The sequence below is a fragment of the Pipistrellus kuhlii genome, unplaced genomic scaffold (assembly GCF_014108245.1).
Source record: "Pipistrellus kuhlii isolate mPipKuh1 unplaced genomic scaffold, mPipKuh1.p scaffold_m20_p_3, whole genome shotgun sequence".
Lineage (NCBI taxonomy): Eukaryota > Metazoa > Chordata > Mammalia > Chiroptera > Vespertilionidae > Pipistrellus > Pipistrellus kuhlii.
This window is the reverse complement of record NW_023425529.1, coordinates 59,681,895-59,701,561: the sequence shown is the minus strand read 5'-3', so window position 1 is coordinate 59,701,561 and position 19,667 is coordinate 59,681,895. Positions and strand designations below refer to the sequence as shown.

The 19,667-nt window shown below is 38.4% G+C and overlaps 1 long non-coding RNA gene across 1 annotated transcript; it reads right to left on the bottom strand.

Annotated features, from left to right (window-relative positions):
* Nucleotides 1–3,648: 3,648 nt before the first annotated feature.
* Nucleotides 3,649–6,059, bottom strand: LOC118729967. The gene is made up of 2 exons (XR_004991325.2): nt 5,934–6,059; nt 3,649–4,114 (listed from the first exon to the last, which is right to left on the bottom strand). It is a non-coding gene; the product is annotated as an uncharacterized LOC118729967 (long non-coding RNA).
* Nucleotides 6,060–19,667: the final 13,608 nt, after the last annotated feature.

The following is a 19,667-nucleotide window of genomic DNA, read 5'->3' as shown; positions in this document are numbered from 1 at the left end:
TTCTATAAATGGAATAGTGAAATATGCATTCTGGCTTCTTTCTCATCAACATTTTGTTTGTGATGCTCATCCATATTGTTGCATGCAACTGCAGTTAATTTTCATTGTTATATAGTATTTCATTGTACAGGACTATATATCACAATGTTCTTATCCATCCTCCCGTTGACGGGCATTGTTGGATTTGCTTCCAATTCGGCATTATTATGAATAAAGCTGCTATAAACATTCTTGCATGTCTTTAAGTCTGTATCTGTGCTCCTCTTCTGAGGAGGAAAAAGAGGAGGAAAGGCAGTCATTGTCAAGTAGATGTGAGTGACCAGCAAGGAAGGGCAAACTTGGAGGAGCGCTGGCTGGGTTACACAGCCTGATTCTGTGCTCCCCGATTGATGCTAAAGGTAACGATCCTTCTCTGAGCAGAGGCCATGTCCCAGACATTGTACTTTTATTACCTTATTTCTTCTCACCACATTCTTATGAGGCAAATACTATCTATTATTTTCATCATTTTGCTGGTGAGAAAATGGAGAATTAGAGCTCTAAGCCCAGAGCCAAATCATTAGTAACTGGCAAAACTGGGACTCCAACCTCGACTCCTGTCTCCCAAGCCTTGGCTGAGAATCATTGTTTGGCTTTCCCTTGACATGTCTGCTAATAAGTTTTCCATATTTTATTATAATTACCTGTTTCTGTGTTGCCTCTGTTAGTATACTGTAAGTCTTTAAAGTCATTGGTTATTTCTTATTTGCCATTATGTCCCCAGTACCTATTGGAGTGCTTGGCACATAATGGGTACTCAATTGTACCCAGTCTGTAGCTAAAAATAATACTTTAGCGCTAGATTTATTGAGAGCTTATTATATGCTTAAACAATTCTAGGTATTCTGCATGGGGGTCACTCATTTAATCCAAAATGACACTGTTAGATTAGTACTATTTTTAATATATATTTTTTATTGATTTCAGAGAGGAAGGGAGAGAGATAGATAGAAAGATAGGTTATATAGCTAGTTCAGTTCCTAACTGGGAGCCATTTGCCTCTCAGGATATTTGGCAATGTCTGAAGACACTTTGATTGCCACAACTGGTGTGGAGGGGAAATGTTACTGGCCTTTAGTGGGTAGAGACCAGGATGTTGCTAAACATCCTACAATGCACGGGAATGTGCCTCCATAACAAAGAATTATATGGTCCAAAATGCCCATTGTTGTGCTTAGGAAACCCTGCTTTAGAGAATCACGTCTGATTCTTAGCCTCTTGCCCCGGGGCAGGAGGGGCCTGTGGTCATGGAGAGGAAACTGCTTTGGGGTCAGGGGTCATTTTCGGCCAGGCTCCGATCTGATGACTGTGAAATCTTTGCAACTCACTTAAGTCTCATCAACTCCACATGAGAAATTTTACCTAGAAGATACTTGCTTATGATATTTTATTGAAGTCTTAATTTTGATCTTTGGTACTAAAGGTGATTGCAAGGGAAGGATATTAAAATCAGATTTAAGAGTTAGCTCATATTTTACCTTCATGCTTCCCAGAACAAACCACAATATTAAAAAATATCTATTATATTTTATTAAATTACTTGAGAACACAGCAAGAACAAAATAAAAAGAAATTGTGGTCAAATGGATAACTCCATGTAGGCAGAAATGTTTCTTCTAATTAAGGGAAATGTAGAAATGATCTCCAATATGTTTAAGATTGTACAATTGCACTCATTTAGATATATATTAAATATATATTACATTTTGACAAATGCTTCTCAAATCTGTCTATTTTCCTGCTTCCCCATGGCTATACCATCCTGTGTGATCTCTCACAATCCCTCCTGAGGTAGAAATAATTAATGGTCTATTCAATACCCTTCCTTTCTTTGTCTCTGTTACTGAGACATCGCTGATATTTATGGGTATATAATGAGCCCAACTAAAATGTTTTCTTCATCCTCATCCCCTGTAGTGAAACTGCTTTTTAACACAGCTAGCGCACACACATCCTATACCCGCCATTAGTGAATCTTCCGCAGCAGCAGGCTGCTCCCATTTTTAGTTAATCTTTCAATAACGTAAGAGCATCATTTAAGCGACTAAATTTATTGAACCCCACATAGAGCATTAGAGTAGAATTTTATCATATTTTATCAAAGAGACCCTCTCTAATGCCTGTCTTCTAAATTGAACATGAGTCACCTAATTGAACTGTGAACAATTAAAAAACTGTAACTTCTTTAGCTCTGACCGAAAAGCACACTGAGCTGGCGGTGTCGGGTAACAATACAAACCATTCTTAAGCACCTTCCTTGGAGAGTTAGTTCTGTACTAGACAAACACAATGAGCCACCGGCAAAGGTGGGATATTGTCCCAAACTACCTCAAGGTCTGCTTTTGAACTGTTTTGTTCTATCTTTGGGGCAATACCCTGCTGTTGAGTATTATAAGGCTTATAGAATAAGCTCTCTCACTTTATTGTTCAGTGATGTAGTGACTCTTAGCCCTCATGTTTCTATAGAAATTCTAGAAGTAGCTTGTCAATTTGTGCTCATATGCGCGCGCGCGCGCGCACACACACACACACTCACACTCAGAATTTTTATTTTGAATCTGTAGATTACATATTTACAACATTGAGTCTCCCTATCCATTGATGGTATAGCTATCCTATTATTTAGATTCCTTTAATTGTTTATAATAATGTCTTAGCATTTTCTGTTAGAAAATATTTTAATTGTCTAAATTAATAAATAAGTTTAGCAAAGTTGCTGGATTCAATGTCACCACAGGCAAAATTGTTTTTATATCAACTATAAATATTATAGTACAAGTGAGAATTTTTAAAAAATCATTTACAAAAAATCATGAAATGTTAAATACTTAATAATAAATATAATGAATAATGCAAGCCTTTTAATACAAAAGTTATAAAACATCCTTAGGAGAAATAAATGTATATAGAAATACAATTTTTGACCTGGCCAGCATGGCTTAGTGGTTGGGTGTTGACCTTTGAACCAGGAGGTCATGTTTTGGTTCCCAGTCAGGGTACATGCCCAGGTTGTGGGCTCAATCCCCAGTGTAGGGCATGCAGAAGGTGACTGATTAATGATTCTCTGTCATCATTGATGTTTCTATCTATCTCTCTTTCTCCTTTCCTCTCTTAAATAAATAAAAACATATTAAAAAACACAATTTTTGTGTGTTGATTTTGAATCTAGTAACCTTGCTAAACTTACTAATAATTTTAATAATTTATCTTAGATTATATTGTGTATTTTCTTTTTTTAAAATATATTTTATTGATTTTTTTACAGAGAGGAAGAGAGAGGGATAGAGAGTTAGAAACATTGATGAGGGAGAAACATCGGTCAGCTGCCTCCTGCACACCCCCCACTTGGGATGTGCCCACAGCTAAGGTACATACCCTGGACTGGAATCAAACCCGGAATCGAACCTGGGACCTAATACTGCTTTATTTCTTCCTTTCCAATAATTACACATTTTTTATTTCTTTTTTTTCTTGATTTATTTCATTGACTAAGACTTTTAGTGCAATTTTGAATAGAAGTGCTATCTTCCATGGGTGGGTGTGTAAAGTAGTTACATATGTTTATTTTTATTGTTTTGTGTTGTTGTTTTTTGTTTGTTTGTTTTAAAAAAATTCTAGAATTAATGATTCTAGTTTCATCTGTAACAAAAATTATACTAAAATTTAGCATAGGATTGGGGATATGTGTAAAGAAAAATCCATTTTAAGCAACAGTATTGATGAGGCAATTTACAAGTACGAAAGAACAAAGAGATTTGGAGGAAGAGCTTGGATAGAATGAAATAGGAGCTACTGTCATTGGAGCAGTGACGGGGGCCAACTCCCAAAGCATATATTATTCCCCAAGGAAAATGGTAATGGTATTGGACTGGGGAGAAACAGATGGCCCTGAACACATTCATATTTTATATTAGCAAAACCCACATTTCTCATTATGTGAGCACTCAGTCACTTGGAAAGCAGTTTGAATAGGATCACGACTTTTGGAATAAGAAATATCTGAGTTTAAATTCCAGCTCCATCATTGTGTAACCACAGCCAAGTTGCTTAATCCCTTTGAAGCTCAGTTATTCACCTGTAAATTGAGGATAATGATTCATCCTTACTGAGGAACATTATAAGCATGAGTGAGATAACACATGTATGTTATTGGTTATATAAAAATGTGCAATAAATGTTAGTTTTCTGCCCATTTTTGGCTTGAATTCTTCTTTATCTCGTGTTGCTGCACACTACTTTTGACATACTAAGCTATACACTTTTATGCTGGTCTTTCTCTCTTTTCTGTCTCGCCACCACCCTTAAACTTCCACAGGCTCCAAGCAGGTAGTAGGGACCCTCAAGGAGGAAGGGAAAGAGGGGAAATCAGAAATAATCAGCAGTGCTTCTAGCTTTTGCATTTGAGAACTTAAAATTTTGAGGCAGTTGTCTTAAACCCCTGGGATTTGGGCTGCATTTGATTTCAGAGATTTGGGTTGCATTTGCTTTCAGAGGTGTCCTGCATTGCTTCGAAGTGTGTAGCATGTTTTAAGTAGTTCCTGGCACTTAAAATTGGGATACTTAATATAAAACTCTGGGAGACCAGGCACAGCATATCCATGGAGAGGAATTAGCTAGATCTCTACAATGCCTGCCCCTTGAACGGGCTGCTACAGCTCTAGTTTGGCATGGCCACCATGGGCCTCTCATTCATCTATGTCACCTGTGCGGCTGTTGTACACATTCAAGTTTGTATGTCCTGCTCAGAGATATTTGATAATTTGGGGAGTAGCCAAATATTTGGGAGAAGTGATACAGAGAGGTTGGGGCATTGCTGATCCATTACCAACTTAGAATATGTATCTCCCAGACCCAAACTGTGGTCAAGAGAGAATGAGAGGACAAAATGTGGGACTCTCTCTCTCTCTCTCTCTCTCTCTCTCTCTGTGTGTGTGTGTGTGTGTGTGTGTGTGAAGTAAGACTTCTTGACTACACACCTGTGAGGCAGCAAGCCCTCAGGAAGGAATGACAGCTATGTCTAGAGCAGGCACGGAAGTGTTCCAAATAGCAACATGACCCAGCTGTGGCACGCATGTAAGAGGAAAAGTCTTGCTCTCCACTTCAAGTATGGATTAGTCCCATGAGACCAAAAGACATGAGGTCTTTCCTATGGTGCTACCTGTGTGACTGTGGGCCTTATGAACAATAATCAGATTGGCTCCTTCAACTCCCCCACCATAGCTCAGCACTGAGGTTTTCAGAAACTGGCCACATTAAGTTTCTATCTCTATACCCTATCTCTATAAACCACTATTTCCCTCTCGACAATGGGCACTTAAAATAGAGTTTACTTACTCTTTTTTCCTGTTTCTAGGAATTGATACTACTAACTTCTTTTCTTGTTCTTTTTGTCTCTTGTCACCACAACCTAATTAAAATCTTGTCCTGTAGCTTCCACAATTCTATTGCTTCCTATTCTTGTTCCCCTTTTCCATCTGCTTTCCGCTCTCTCACCATCCTTCTGACTGCTAAAGTGAGGGACTCATCACTCCGGCTGCTCCTTCTATATCTAATCTGTATTCTGTTCCCTTTTCTTCTTTTTCTTCTGGACACTGTTAAAATTTGGGGATTTCCCTGGATTCTACTCTTAGTCTTCTTTTTATTTTACTTTCTATTCCTGTTAATCCTAACTATTTCCAAATCCCCAGTGAACTCAAGTCTTCAACATCCATATCCCTGTTCAAGACTGCTCTTCTGAGTTAAAATTTTAGCTGCTAGATAGAGATGGCATAGGCATATCTGCTTTTCCTCCTGCCTTTTTTAATATTGATTATCAACATTAAAAATTATTAACTCAAAGCAGGCATCTAAGAGTCACATCAAACATCTCTTTACCACCACGTTTGATTGGTCACCTTGTTTTGTTGAGACTTCTATCTTCTCTCTTTCTTTTGTGCTAGTTCAGGCCATCATTATTCCTCTTTGGGATTGTTGTAATAATCTCTTGATGTGTTTTTCTATCCTTGTTTGTTCCCTCTTCAAGTCCACAAAAAATATTTTGAAAAATGCAGGTGTTATGTTGTTACATTACTCTCTCCCCAAATTAGAATTGATTACAGGATTTTTACAAGAACAAATTTCACTTCTCCTTGCTCATCTCCAGACACTCATCTATATGTAACCCACGAGTCTTCACTTTCTGTTCTTCTGTTATCTCTTCATATCTTTGCCATGCTGCTCCCTGTGCCTGGGCTGACGTTGGTACTCATTTTGTTGGGTTCAATCAACAGCTGCTTCAAATGTCACCTCCTCAATAAAGCTTTTTCTGGATCCATCAAGACTGATTTAATTTTTCTGCTCATCTGAATTTTCCCATAGCACATTGTATTTAAATACCAGGTATTCTAATATATTTTGGCTAGTATTTTGTTAACTCCATTTTATTATAAACTTCCTGAGTTCCTGAATTGAATTTGTTTTTCACATCCTGACATGGCACCTAGAATATTAATTAGAAGCTCAACACATATATGTTGTTTTTAATATCACCTGGTCCACTTGTAGAAAGGCATTCATTTTTACCTTACAAAGCTCTTTCATTGACTATCAACATATTTATTAATAATTTTAATAACAACTAGAGGTCTGGTGCATAAAATTTGCATACGAGGGTGTGGGGGCAAAGGGTTGTCCCTCAACCCAGCCTGCACCCACCCTCTCTAATTTGGAACCCCTCGGGATCAGGCCTAAAGTGGCAGTCAGACATCCTTCTCACAATCTGGGACCACTGGCTCTTAACCACTCACTTACCTGCCTACCTGATCACCCCTAACCACTCTGCCTGCATGTCTGATTGCCCCTAACTGCTCCCCTTGCCTGCCTGATCCCCCTAACTGCTCTCCCCTGCTGGCCTGATCTTTCTTACTGCTCTCCCCTGCTGGCCTGATTCCCCTAACAGCTCTCCCCTGCCAATCTAATCTCCCTAACTGCTCTCCCCTGCCAGCCTAATCCCCCTAACTGCTCTCTTCTGCTGGCCTCATAGCCCCTAATGGCCTCTGCTTTTGCCCTGCCACTGTGGCTTTTTCCAGAAGGACATCCAGAAGGTCACCCGGAAGATGCCTGATCTAATTAGCATATTACCCTTTTATTAGTATAGATAGCAAATACATATAGTGCTTAGTGTATGTTAGGTACTGCTCTGAGGCTTTCACATATATCACATTCAATTCTCACAACAGTTCTGTTACTAAAATTATTATCCTCATTTCACAGATAATGAAACTGAGCCTGAGGGAGGTTAAGTTGACCAAAATTAATAGACCTAGGTTTTAAATCAGCAATCCAGCTTACATTCTTAAATCGCAACGTTATAGTACATCTCCTGGGGGGAAAAAGATAATTTGTTTTAAAAATATAGTTTTAGATTCTTTCCAGAGTTGTTGGATTGTTGAAATTGACACTTGGATATCAACGTATATTAACAAATGACCATAAATTCAAATGTAGTGGTCTCCTTTCCCCCACCCTTACACTTTGTGTACACCTTCAGCATCACATTTATCACACTGTATTGCAAGGCTGTGTTTTCATGTATTTTTTTCTCTGATTGGGAACAATTTGTGGCAGGAAATATGTATTTTTAACTTTATTCTTACCCATGCATTGCATGATACCTGACAGATGGTTGCCCAATCAATGATTAGTGAATGAAAGAATAAGAAATAGTGAATTCATTTTTAAAGATATTAAAATGGTCACATTCATAAATTAAAGTAGATAAGTCCTGAAACTAGCAACCAATTAAATGGACTATAAGAGATTAGAATGTCCTGTCACTTTTCATGAGAGAACTTTGTTTAGTTTCCACTTTGTTTAGTTTCCACTTCTTTCATAATAGAAAGAGAAGATGGGTAGTGATTAAGAGCTATGGAATCTGGAATCTGATTTGTCTGGGTTCCAATCATGGGTTCACCACCTAGTAGCTGAGTGATCATCATATTATTACTTTTTCTTTGCCTTGTCCTTTTCAGAGATTTTAAAAAAGTCTTTGTAAGGCTGTTGTGGGATTAAATAAACCAATCCATGCACAATATTTGGAACATAGAGTTAGTACTCAACAAGTGTTAATAGCTATAATATCATTATTGCAAGAGTAAGTAGAATTAACATTAGAATTTAAATACTTCTCTAGTTTTGGTTTTAATTATGAAGTTTCTTTACCCTTTGCAAAAAGTTTAGGGCTGTCAAGGACTTCATCTTCAAAGCTTTGAATTTTTAAAATAAATTTTGGTACAAACTCTTCCACAAAATTAGATAAATCTTTGGCTCAGAAGCTCTTTCCAGGGCTGTCCAGTGCTCATGTTAAGCAATGGAACCAAAGAGACATGGAAGGGATAATGGGCCAGAAACTGAGCCACATCGGATGACAGACAGTAATTGAAAGGGGATTTAATCTGGGAACCAGCATGTTAAAGAGCACGCATCACATCGAGTGGAGAGACAGCTCTGCCTGCTCTGCTGGCGAGGTGAGACCCAAATAAGTCATGTCTACTTAATACAATCTGAGCATCAGTTGTGGCAAAGCCAAGAGCAGTAACTAACTAGGCGAACATGACATTGCACCTGGCTCACCACAGCTCCAAGAGCAATTTGTGACACGATTTCAAATAATTCCAGTAGAACATGTTGTTCTCTGAAGAAATTGTGATTTTTGAAACAGGTTAGGGTTCATGGCAAAATTTGAGATGAAAATGGTTAGGAATGTAAGAAACAAGTAAGAAATTGTTGGTTAGTTCATAATAACTGGAAGCTATAATAACAGGCAACTGGGCTTGTGTTTTTAATACATAACCGAAAAAGTTGCTCACTATAGAGACAGGCAAGTCAAGCAAACTAAGCCCACTAAGTGCTCTGAAATGACCTGAGTATCAAATGTGTATAACGCGCAGTAGGATGAGGTGAGTACTTGCCAAACTGGGAAAAGCAGCTTCTCATGGTTCTGCAAGACAGAGCCATGGGTTGTAAGCCAGGCTGCGAGCCTGGCTCTGTGCGATGCTAGCTAAACCCCCAATGCCTTCTTTATCCTCATTAATGATCCCTCAGCGGTTTAAAATTCTGCACTTTGAAAAGTACCTTTTATAGATCTAAAGACCTAGAAATCCTTAGATAGAAAGAGCAAGTTTCAGATGGAAGAACCAACTTCCTTTCCTGGGAAGCATCCAGCCATAAAAAATAAAATCTTAAAGTATCTTGGCAAGGGCATATATTTGACAACTATAAAGCAGAAATTCTAGTTTTCCTACCACCCAGATTGCTCTCATATGTAATTATCCTATACCTTTATGGTTAAATGGTAGCAATGTGTCCTGGTTAAAGAATGAGACACTTGTATTTTTTAGTCAGTGGAGAGGAAACAGAAGGAGCAATGTTGGGATTTATGAGACCACTAAGATTCAAAAACAAAAAAAACCTCTGTCCACATAGACTTTTGTGAGATTGCTGAAATAAATTGCAGTGTTGGATTGTCTATTGTTATGAAACAATGTTGATGAGATAATTAAACTTCTTTATGCAACTGTCCAAACATCCTAGGGAAAGGATGTAAGAGAGGAAGTGGTTGCCGGCACCATCATTTATTTAGTAGATGCCATCACACAGAGCCAGATTCACTGCCGGACTTAGAACCCAGTACTTCAGCTCTCAGAACCAAGCTCAAGGTCACATAGTTTTACCTACTTTTTGTAAAGTCAGGGTGTCAGTACCAATGCCTGGGTCCTACCCCTAGAGAGTCTTGATTAACTGGTGATTACAGTGTGCAGTTGCAATTGGGAACCAGGCCCTCAGAAGAATCCAGTGAGAACTAGTATCTGCTCCCAGGACCTTTTGTTCCGTGCTGTTGAATTCTGGACATTTTCTCAGGCGTATTCCTTCAGAGCGCCTGCATGCCGCCTACAACCACAGGATCACCTTGGAACACGCTCAGTGTGTTAAATACTTTCCACTCTTGATCTTGGGTACAAACCTCATAAATTCAACATCCGACCTTCCGAAGCTTCTATCTTGGTTCTTGATTCAAAGCAGAACTTGGAATAGCCGAGCAAGTCCTGCCTTTCTGGAGATGTGAACAAACAATTTCAACCCATGGATGTTATCTCCCAGTGTTCCCTAGCCCAGGCTGGACTCAGCAGTTTTGCACTGAAAGCAGTAAAACCATGTTCTGCCTTCCACTGTCTGGTATGGAATGATGATACTTTCTTTAGACTTGAATTTTTGCCTCAGGTGTGCCTAAGGGGTAAGAGACCTGGGTGTGTGGGTGGAGGGAGTGGGGATGGTTTTAAAGCCTGGACCATTGGCTGGCAAAGGTCTAGCACACACACCTTTCCTGAAATGTGAACTGTACCTCCTCAGCCCAGCCCAGGTCCTCCCTGCTCCTTGCTCTGCTGCGGCCTGTATGCCCCAAAGATTTGTGTGGAGCTGCCCAGGTGCACAGTCCTGCCTCTACAACAGTCTCTGGCCTGTGGACAAAATGGCCATGAAAGGAATAATCAGCTGTCAAGGTCAAGCTGCAACAGGTATACTCTAGACACTCAAAAGTGAAAACCCTTGGGCATGGTATAAATAAGAGTTTCCGAATCACCAAGGGCATTCTCTACCCACACATCCAAGTCCATAGTCCAACAACTACGTAGTCCGAAAGCCCCTGGAGAATCCTCTTGACATGGTTGACAAATTCTATTTCCAATGTTATTTTCCAGTGTTCAAAGCACAAACACCACATGTTGGGTTTGAGATACTCCCCAAACTATAAAATCCTGCTATGGAGTGAGTTATCCAAGAGACGTGCTGGCTTCCCAAGGGGAAATTAAGCCAAGTAGGCCCAGTTTATTTATCCCCAATTACCATCAGATGAATCACTGACTTCCCTGGGTAGGGGAGGGCTGTAGGACTGGGTGTTGTTGGGAAAAGGGTGTGGAGAATACACCAAGAGACTTAAAAAGTTAAATTACCCGAGCTTCCTGAATATGGAAGACATACCAAATATTGGGATGAACCATCCCTAACAAGGCATATTTTAGAGCACATGTGTCAAACACAAGGCCCGCGGGCCAAATCCGTCCCGCCAGGCCTTGCAATGTGGCCGGCACCGCGCTGTCATCACTGCACTCCGCTGCGTTTCCATCAAAATGACAGTTTATGACTGTTCAGTAAACCATTCGGCCCGCGATTTAGGCTGGATTTTAGATTTTGGCCCCTTCTCTGATTGAGTTCGACACCCCTATTTTAGAGAATAGTTTTAAATTGTATATTTTTAATTTCTACTTGAAGTATGATATGTATTCAGAAAACTGATCTGCCAGTGTGAAATTTCTAAAATGTGTGCACAGATTCTTTACAACTTCCTCCTCCAAAGGTAAAATCCAATTCTACCCCCTTAGAGGGTGGGTCTAAATTAGTGACTCATTTCTGTTGGCTAGAAAGTGATGAGAGGGACTTCAGTGTGATTTCTGAAATTAGGTAAAAAAAGCATGATGGCTCCCTCCTTGCCCTCAAAGCACTTGCTCTGGAGGAAGCCAGACACCAGGTTGGGAGGGCGCTGCACTAGCTCTGCGAAGAGATCTATGTGGTGAGAAGGGAGGCCTCTGCCAACAGCCTCGGAGTGAATCAGCACGGAAGTCTTCAGAAGACCGCGTCCTGTCCAGCAGCTTGCCTGCAGCCTCCTGAGCCCCTGAGCCAGAATGACCCAGCTAATCCTCTCCTCCTGGCCCAGAGAAATTGCAAAATATAAGAACTATTTATTGTTGCTTCCAGCCTCTAGAGTCTAAGTTTTCAGTAACTTATTGTGCAGAAAAAACACTAACAAATACAAAAGTATACAGATCAAAGACTTAAAAAACTGAACACCTTAATGCTGAGATCAGGAAATAGAACATTTCTCCACTCTCTCCATTACCACTTCCATTCACTGCCCTCTTTCCTAAAAATTATAATTCTGACTTCTAACAGCTTAGATTTCCCCCCTTTTCTCTAGACTTTGTATGAATGAATCATATCAGTATTTACTACTGTTTGTCTGGTTTATTTCACTGTACATTATGTTTAGAACATTTAGCCACACTAGTATAGTAATAGATGGTTAATTTTAATCGTATAGTTTTACTTGTATACACATATAAAGTTTTATTTATAAAAAAATATATTTGCCCTGGCCAGTTTTTCTCAGTGAATAGAGCATTGGCCTTTGGACTGATGAGTCCTGGGTTTGATTCCAGTCAAGGGCACATGCCTCAGCTGTGGGCTTAATCCTTGGCCCTGGTTGGGGCTCATGTGGAAGGCAACCAATGGATGTGTCTTTATCAAATTAATGTTTCTCTCTGTCTCTCCCCTCTCCCTTCCACACTTTCCAAAAAATATTAATGGAAAAATATCCTCAGGTGAGGATTAAAAAAAAAAAGTACATGTTACTTATTAATTTTATTTAATAATTTTTACAGCTACATTTTATTTTTTTAATTTTGTAAGAATTTTTTATTGAAGTATATTTGGTCTACAGTATTGTATTATTTATATTAGTTTCAAGTGTACAATATGTCAATTCGACACTTTATACTTTATAATGTAATCAATCACCCCACTAATTCTAGTAAGCATCTGTCACCATGTAAACTTATCACAATGTTATTGATATATTCTGCTTCACCTTTTTCACCATCCTCCATCCTCCTTCTGCTATATTTTTAAAATCCGCTGGGTTTTTTTGGTGTTTTTTTTTTGGGGTGTGTGTGTGTGTGTGTGTGTGTGTGTGTGTGTGTTTTCTAATCCTCACCCTAGGACATGTTTTTATTGATTCTAGAGAGAGAGCAGAGAGGGAGAGAGAAACATTGATTCCAAAGAGAAACATCTATCAATTAAACATTGATCAAATGCTTGCCTCCCATATGCACCCTGACTGTGGATCAAATCTGCCACCTGGGTATGTACCCCAACTGAGAATTGAACCCATGACTCTTGGATGCACAGAATGACCTCCAACCAACTGAGCCACACCAGCCAGGGCTAAAATCAAGTTTTAACATTTGTCAGTGTAGCAGCATATAACCACCTCTTTTTTTTTCATCTGGAGAGGGAAATGTTTGGAGTTGGCTTCAGGTTTAGATAGACTTGACATTGACATTTAGTATGGTCAACTACTTTTTGTGTGTGCCTGTCATCAAGTTAGTGAAAGACACACACATACATATGTATATTAATCTATACATAAACATATATTTTACAAAAAGATTCAGAACAGAAAAGCACACGATAAGCACATTTAAACAACATAGTGAAGGGCTTGTTACTTCCAGAGCATAGCTTTGCGTTTGGAGCACGTGTGGTCACCAGCGAGGAGGCCGAGCTGGCTCATGTGAGCCTCAGCTGTAGGATACATTCAGAAGCACAGGATTGATTTCCATTCTCCAGTGTGGACACAGCTCTTCAATACTGGTTTCTCATTACTTGAGAAACAATTTATGAAAATGAGGTGCATAGTTCTCTCCTGGAACCTCTTCTTTTGGGATATGGTATAGATATACTCCCAATAATTCCTTGAGCTAATATTGAAAGGAAGATGCCATTAAGAATTAAATTCTCTTATGTCCTTGAGGCAAAAGTAAAGATGGAAGCATCTTGTAAACATTTCTTTGTAGGAACTTTCTACTATAGAATTGGCCTAGACATGATCATAAAGGTCATAAAGAAAAAAGAGTGGAGGTTATGATTTAAAAAGACTAAAAAAATAACAACTACATATGCTGCATGGACTCTCAGTCCTAATTTAAATAAAGTAACTATTAAACCTTTTTGGAACAATTAGGGAAATTTGAATAGTAAATACATTCATATTTAATAATATTTTAGTTGTATTAATATAAAGTGATATTTTGGAATTATTAATTTTCATGTGAAGGGAGAAAATACTTATACTTTCTGTACTATTTCAACTTTTCTGTGAGTTTTGAACATTTTAATAATAACAGTCTTGGGGAAAATATTTTTTAAAGAATAACACTAGATTATAAGATTGAAACAAAGTTGAATAAGATATGGTAATAAATGACATATTTGTTGGAGAGTAGATTTCAAGTTTTCTGCTATAAATCACATTCAATTAAGATTTTTTACAGAGACTTATTTTCTTATATGCATATTTGCACAACCCATGGACATGGACAATAACGTGATGAAGGCCTGGGGAGAGGGCAGTGGGACCAGAGTGGAGGGAGTCAATGGGGGGAAAAATGAGGAATATCCATAATACTTTCAACAACAAAGATACATTTTTATAAAGCTTCTTTATATGTTTTAAAAAGGATTATTTGTCATTAATTATATACTATTGAGTAAAATTAAACCAGACAATATTGATAATGTTGTTGTTTTTTAACATGAGTTAGTTTTTGATTTTCTATTCTTTTTGTTTTGTTTCAGATTTTATCATTAAAACATACAGACAAGAAAAGAATAAAACATCCTCCTAGGACTAAAACACATTATTTGATTTATATCTATCTCGTACAAAAAAGAAAAGATGTAACTATCACAGACACAGCTGAAGTCTTAGTTTCCTCTGCCTTTCACAACTTCTTTCCTCTTCCCCTCCCCAGAAGTAAAATCCATCCTGAGGTTAATGTTTAAAATTCTTCCATATATTTTTAGGCTTTTAATATATATGTACATAACCATGTCATTTGAGTTTTAAAAATTTAGATGAACGGTGCCAACTTGCCTGCATCATTTTGTGAATTGACTTACAAAAGTTCAACAATGATATGCTGAGACTTATTGAGGAGAGTTTATTCTACAGTAAGGTACTGCATAGGATGACCCCAGATTACTGTCTCACTTCTTTTGAGTTACTAACCGGCTGTACTCAACATTCACAGACACATTCACGTCTCCTTGTACAGTACCGGAAGTCTCCCTAAGGAATCTCCTGGGAATGGATCCCCTGGGTCACAGTTTGACCTCCACGCAGTCAAACTGATTTTTAAAATAACTGTTTTGTTAATTGTACCGCCACCGATATTGATTGTGCATTTTGACTGTTGGATGATTCTTTCCCTTGGAATTTATTTTTACTTATTTGAGCTCTTTATGGCTTCATGTGCAGTTGAGTTTCTCCAAGATGATTTGTATTTGCTTCTGCTTGTTGCCTGGAGATGCCACCAACCCAAGCGGTTTGAGGTTTTTCAGGCTACATGGGTAGCATGAATTCAGGCCATAAACCACTGTGGGTGTTAACTTGTTACAAATCCTCGGGAGGTATTTTTGTGTTTTACTTTCAATCAGTGGAAAATTTCTCATGGGTAAACCACATAGCAGGTTTGCTTCCTCTTCATTTTGACACAGAAGGCAGAGCTCATTGGGAAACCAGCTACATGAGGAGTTTTCTGTTAGATTTCTCACATTAGCTAGACCCATGGCCCTTCTGTCATTTCTCCATGCAGCCACCAGAATGGATGCTGAGGGTCTCCAGGGTTTAGCCAAAATTCCTAGAATAAAAGCTTGTGGTACACATTGCATCACAGGATTCTGGCATTCCATCATTTTTGGTCTCTCTGTGCATTTTCTTTTTTTATTGCCAGCTTCATAAAGCATTTCAAAAGACTTTTTAGCATTTATATTTATATATTTAGAAATGTAATACTTTAAATCAAAGTATCTAGTCTGTAATTTGCCCAAACAGAAATTGCAGTTAGTTTTTTAATCCATCTGTAATTTATTTTTTGTGTATAGAAATAGAGGTATACATATTCCCCTAACAAATGTGTAGTTAATTTCAACAGCATCATTTAATAATTAAACCATACTTTCTCTACTAAATTGTAATCCTATCTATTACATGCCAAGTTTATATATGTATATAAACATATATGTGTTTTGTATATATATATATATATATATATATATATATATGTGTGTGTGTGTGTGTGTGTGTGTGTGTGTGTGTATATATATATATATATATATATATATATATAGAGAGAGAGAGAGAGAGAGAGAGAGAGAGAGAGAGAGAGGAGAATTTTTAAACTTTATTTTCCATTCATTTAATTTTCTTAATTATCCTGTTAGAGTATCATTCTCATTTAATTTCTGTGTATTTGCAATTACAATATAAGTACATTAAAATATGAATCATCCCTTTAAAAATGCTTTCATTAAAATTTTATCTATTTTGAGGTTATAATTCTATATGATTTATAGGATGAAATTGACAATTACAATATAAGAAAATTGTTGGGATTTTGAGTGGTTTAAATTAAATTTTTAGATTATTTTGGAAAAACTTGCCATCTTTATGTAATTAGTCTTCCCATCTCTCTATCTCTATATATTAATTTGTTTGTCTTTCAATAAAATTCACCAACAAGACTTAATGACAGTGAAAAACATAGCAGAACTTAAAAAAAAATTCCACAAACCCACAATCAGAATGCATAATTTAACAAATATTTCTCAGTAATTAACAGAAGCAACAAAAAAAAAGCTTTTAGGAAACAACAATATTACTCATCTTCTTTTAATTGACATTTATAGAATATCACACCCAACAACTTCAGAATACACATTATTTTCAAGCACACATGGAACATTCGCCAAAATACACCATATGTTGTGATACATAATAAGTATTAATACATTTTAAAGATTAAAATCATAGTGTCAGTTCTCTCACCACAATAAAATTTAACTAGAAATCAATATCAACAAATGTCCTAGAAAATTCAGCAAAGTATGGAAATTAAATAACACATTCTAAGTGACTCAAATGTTTTAAAAATCAACATAAAATTAGAAAGTGTTTCAAACTGAATGAAAATAAAAATGGCATATAAAATTGTTAGGGTACAGCCAAAGCAATGTTGTGCAGTGTCTTCCATTTTCAAGAAGCTATAAAAAGAGGGCAAATTAAATTTAAAAATTAGAAAGAAATAGTAAGGATATAGGAAAAATCAACAATAAAAACCAAATGCTTAATAAGAAAAATCAACACAGCGAGAAGCTGATTCTTTGATAGGGTTAATAAAATGGGCAAACAGCAGTTTTGATTAAGATAAAAGAGAGACTAACATCACTAGAATGAAAAAGAAGACACGAGTATGCTTTAAAAGAATAAGAGATATCATGGTCAACTTTATGCTGATTATTTTGACAACATAACTTAAGGAAAAATTCTTTGGGAATCACAACTAATCAAAACAAAACAAAAAGAACTAATAAACTATTAGAACTAATAAATAAGTTTACAATATCAATAAAAATTATTTTTCTCTGTACTGGCAACAAACAAGTGGAAAATGAAATGAAAAAGTACATCTTTTATAACAATATCAAGAACATCAAATACTCAGAATTAAACCTAGTGAAAGGTGAGTAAAAACAGTGGTGAAAGCTGCAAAACTGTTTTGTGAGAAATTAAGTTGTAATACATCCCTCACTTTAAAAAAAAATCAACATTGTGCTGAAACCGCTTTTGCTTAGGGGATAGAGTGTGAGCCTGCGGACTGAAAGGTCCCAGGTTCGATTCTGGTTAAGGGCATGTACCTTGGTTGCAGACACATCCCCAGTGGGGAGTGTGCAACTGATCGATGTTTCTAGCTCTTATTCCCTCTCTTCCTCTCTGTAAAAAAATCAGTAAAATCATTAAAAACAAAACAAACAAAAAACTACATTCTTTAAAAAAAAAATCAACATTGTAAAATGTCCCTTCTTCAGATTTAAAGCAATATGAATCAAAATGTTAACTTTTTTTTAATGGAAATTGATAGGTTGGTTTTAAATTTCTGGTGGCAATGGACTATCTAGAAGAGCCCAGACATGCTTGAAAAACAAACAAACAAAACAAAAACAAAGCTGTGTGACTTGCACTACTAGATATTAAGATTTACTATAAAAACACAGTAATTCAGACAGTATGGTACTGGCACACGAATAGACAAATAAACCCATGACACAGAATAGAGGCCAAGAACATACCCGTTTATATGAAGTCACCTGATTTACGGTGACATTCCAACCCAGTGCCGTGAGTGAACAGATGGTACATCAGTCGAGGTTCTGTCAGGAACTAGAAACCACACCAGTAATTTGAACAAAGAGAATTTAATATAAAGCACTGTTCCCAGAGTGAAATGTTATTAACTGCTAACAGGGTAAATAGTCTAAGTGTAACAACTGCAGAAAGCAGAAAGCAGCTACCACCCCTCCTGGCTGCAGGATCAAAGAGAAAACTTGGAGAGTTAAGAGCAAGGGCTTTTGGGGCTGACTCTCAGCTCTGAGGAGGGGTGGTGCTCAGCTGTGCTTGTGATTATGAGCTTTGGAGGAGCAGGTCTGGGGATCCATCCCCGGCTCTGAAGAGAGGGTATTATTGCTGCAATGACAAACATTCTTCTGCCACCAAGGGACGAAATATTGTTGGGTGCCAACACAGAAAACCAGCCACAGGAGCCCTCAGGATAAAAATAATAATAATCTATCCTATATAATAAAGAGCTAATATGCGAATTAGACTGAACAGCAGAACAGCCATCTGGACATCCTTCCGGATGACCTTCCGGACAAAGTAGCTGGAGCTGTGAGGGCCAGTTGAGGCTGTGAGGGGCTATGAGGGCTGGCCAGGGCTGTGGGAGCCAGCCAAGGCAGCTGGGGCTGCAAGGGCTAAACCCCTTGCACAAATTTCGTGCATCAGGCCTCTAGTATCCTAATATATAAAATCCCAGGGTCTGTCACATCCAGAATGACTAGAGGGACGACCCAATACCAGGCTAGGGAGCTGAGGGAGTGGAAGCTGATCAATCGGTGGCAGCAGTGACTAGCAAGTGGTTACTGGCGAGCGGCTGGAAGACAGACCTCTTGGCCTCTCCTCCAGGCCCCCAGACTCTAGTCTAGGGGTGTTGAACTCAATCAGAGAAGGGGCCAAAATCTAAAATCCAGCCTAAATCGAGGGCCGAATGGTTTACTGAACAGTCATAAACTGTCATTGTGATGGAAACGCAGCGGAGTGCAGTGATGACAGCACGGTGCGGGCCACATTGCAAGGCCTGGCTGGACGGATTTGGCCCGCAGGCCTTGTGTTTGACACATGTGCTCTAGTCAATCAGTGGTGGAGATGGGGCAGAACTGGGGACTGGCTCCCTTAGTAGTCCTGCAGGGTCAATCTCAAGAGGACAGGCCAGGCACCAATGGACCAGTGCTGCCAGCCTCCTGGAACTGGGGCTCAGGCTCCTTCCTCTCCCTCTACAGATGCTCCACAAGGAAGAAAGCATACTGCCAGTAGCACCAGGGGCGACCAGCGGTGACTGCTCTCCCCATGCTTCCTCCTGGTCACTGGAACCCGCCCCGTTCCCGATGAAATGTGATCACTGCACATGGAAGGAATGTAGTGAAAAAATAAAAACCGATGACCAAGCGACCAGAGGGACAGCCGAACACCAGGCGCACCTTGGGGACTTACATAGCACCAGGCACCTGAACGTGAGCAGACACAAGGCCAGTCCGCGCTCCAAGCCGGGCTTGCATTTAAAACCAAGTGGGGTAAAGATTCTTTTCCCACAGTATTCTGCTCGAGGTACATCTCCTCCCAAATGAGCTGAGAACCATGGTGTGGG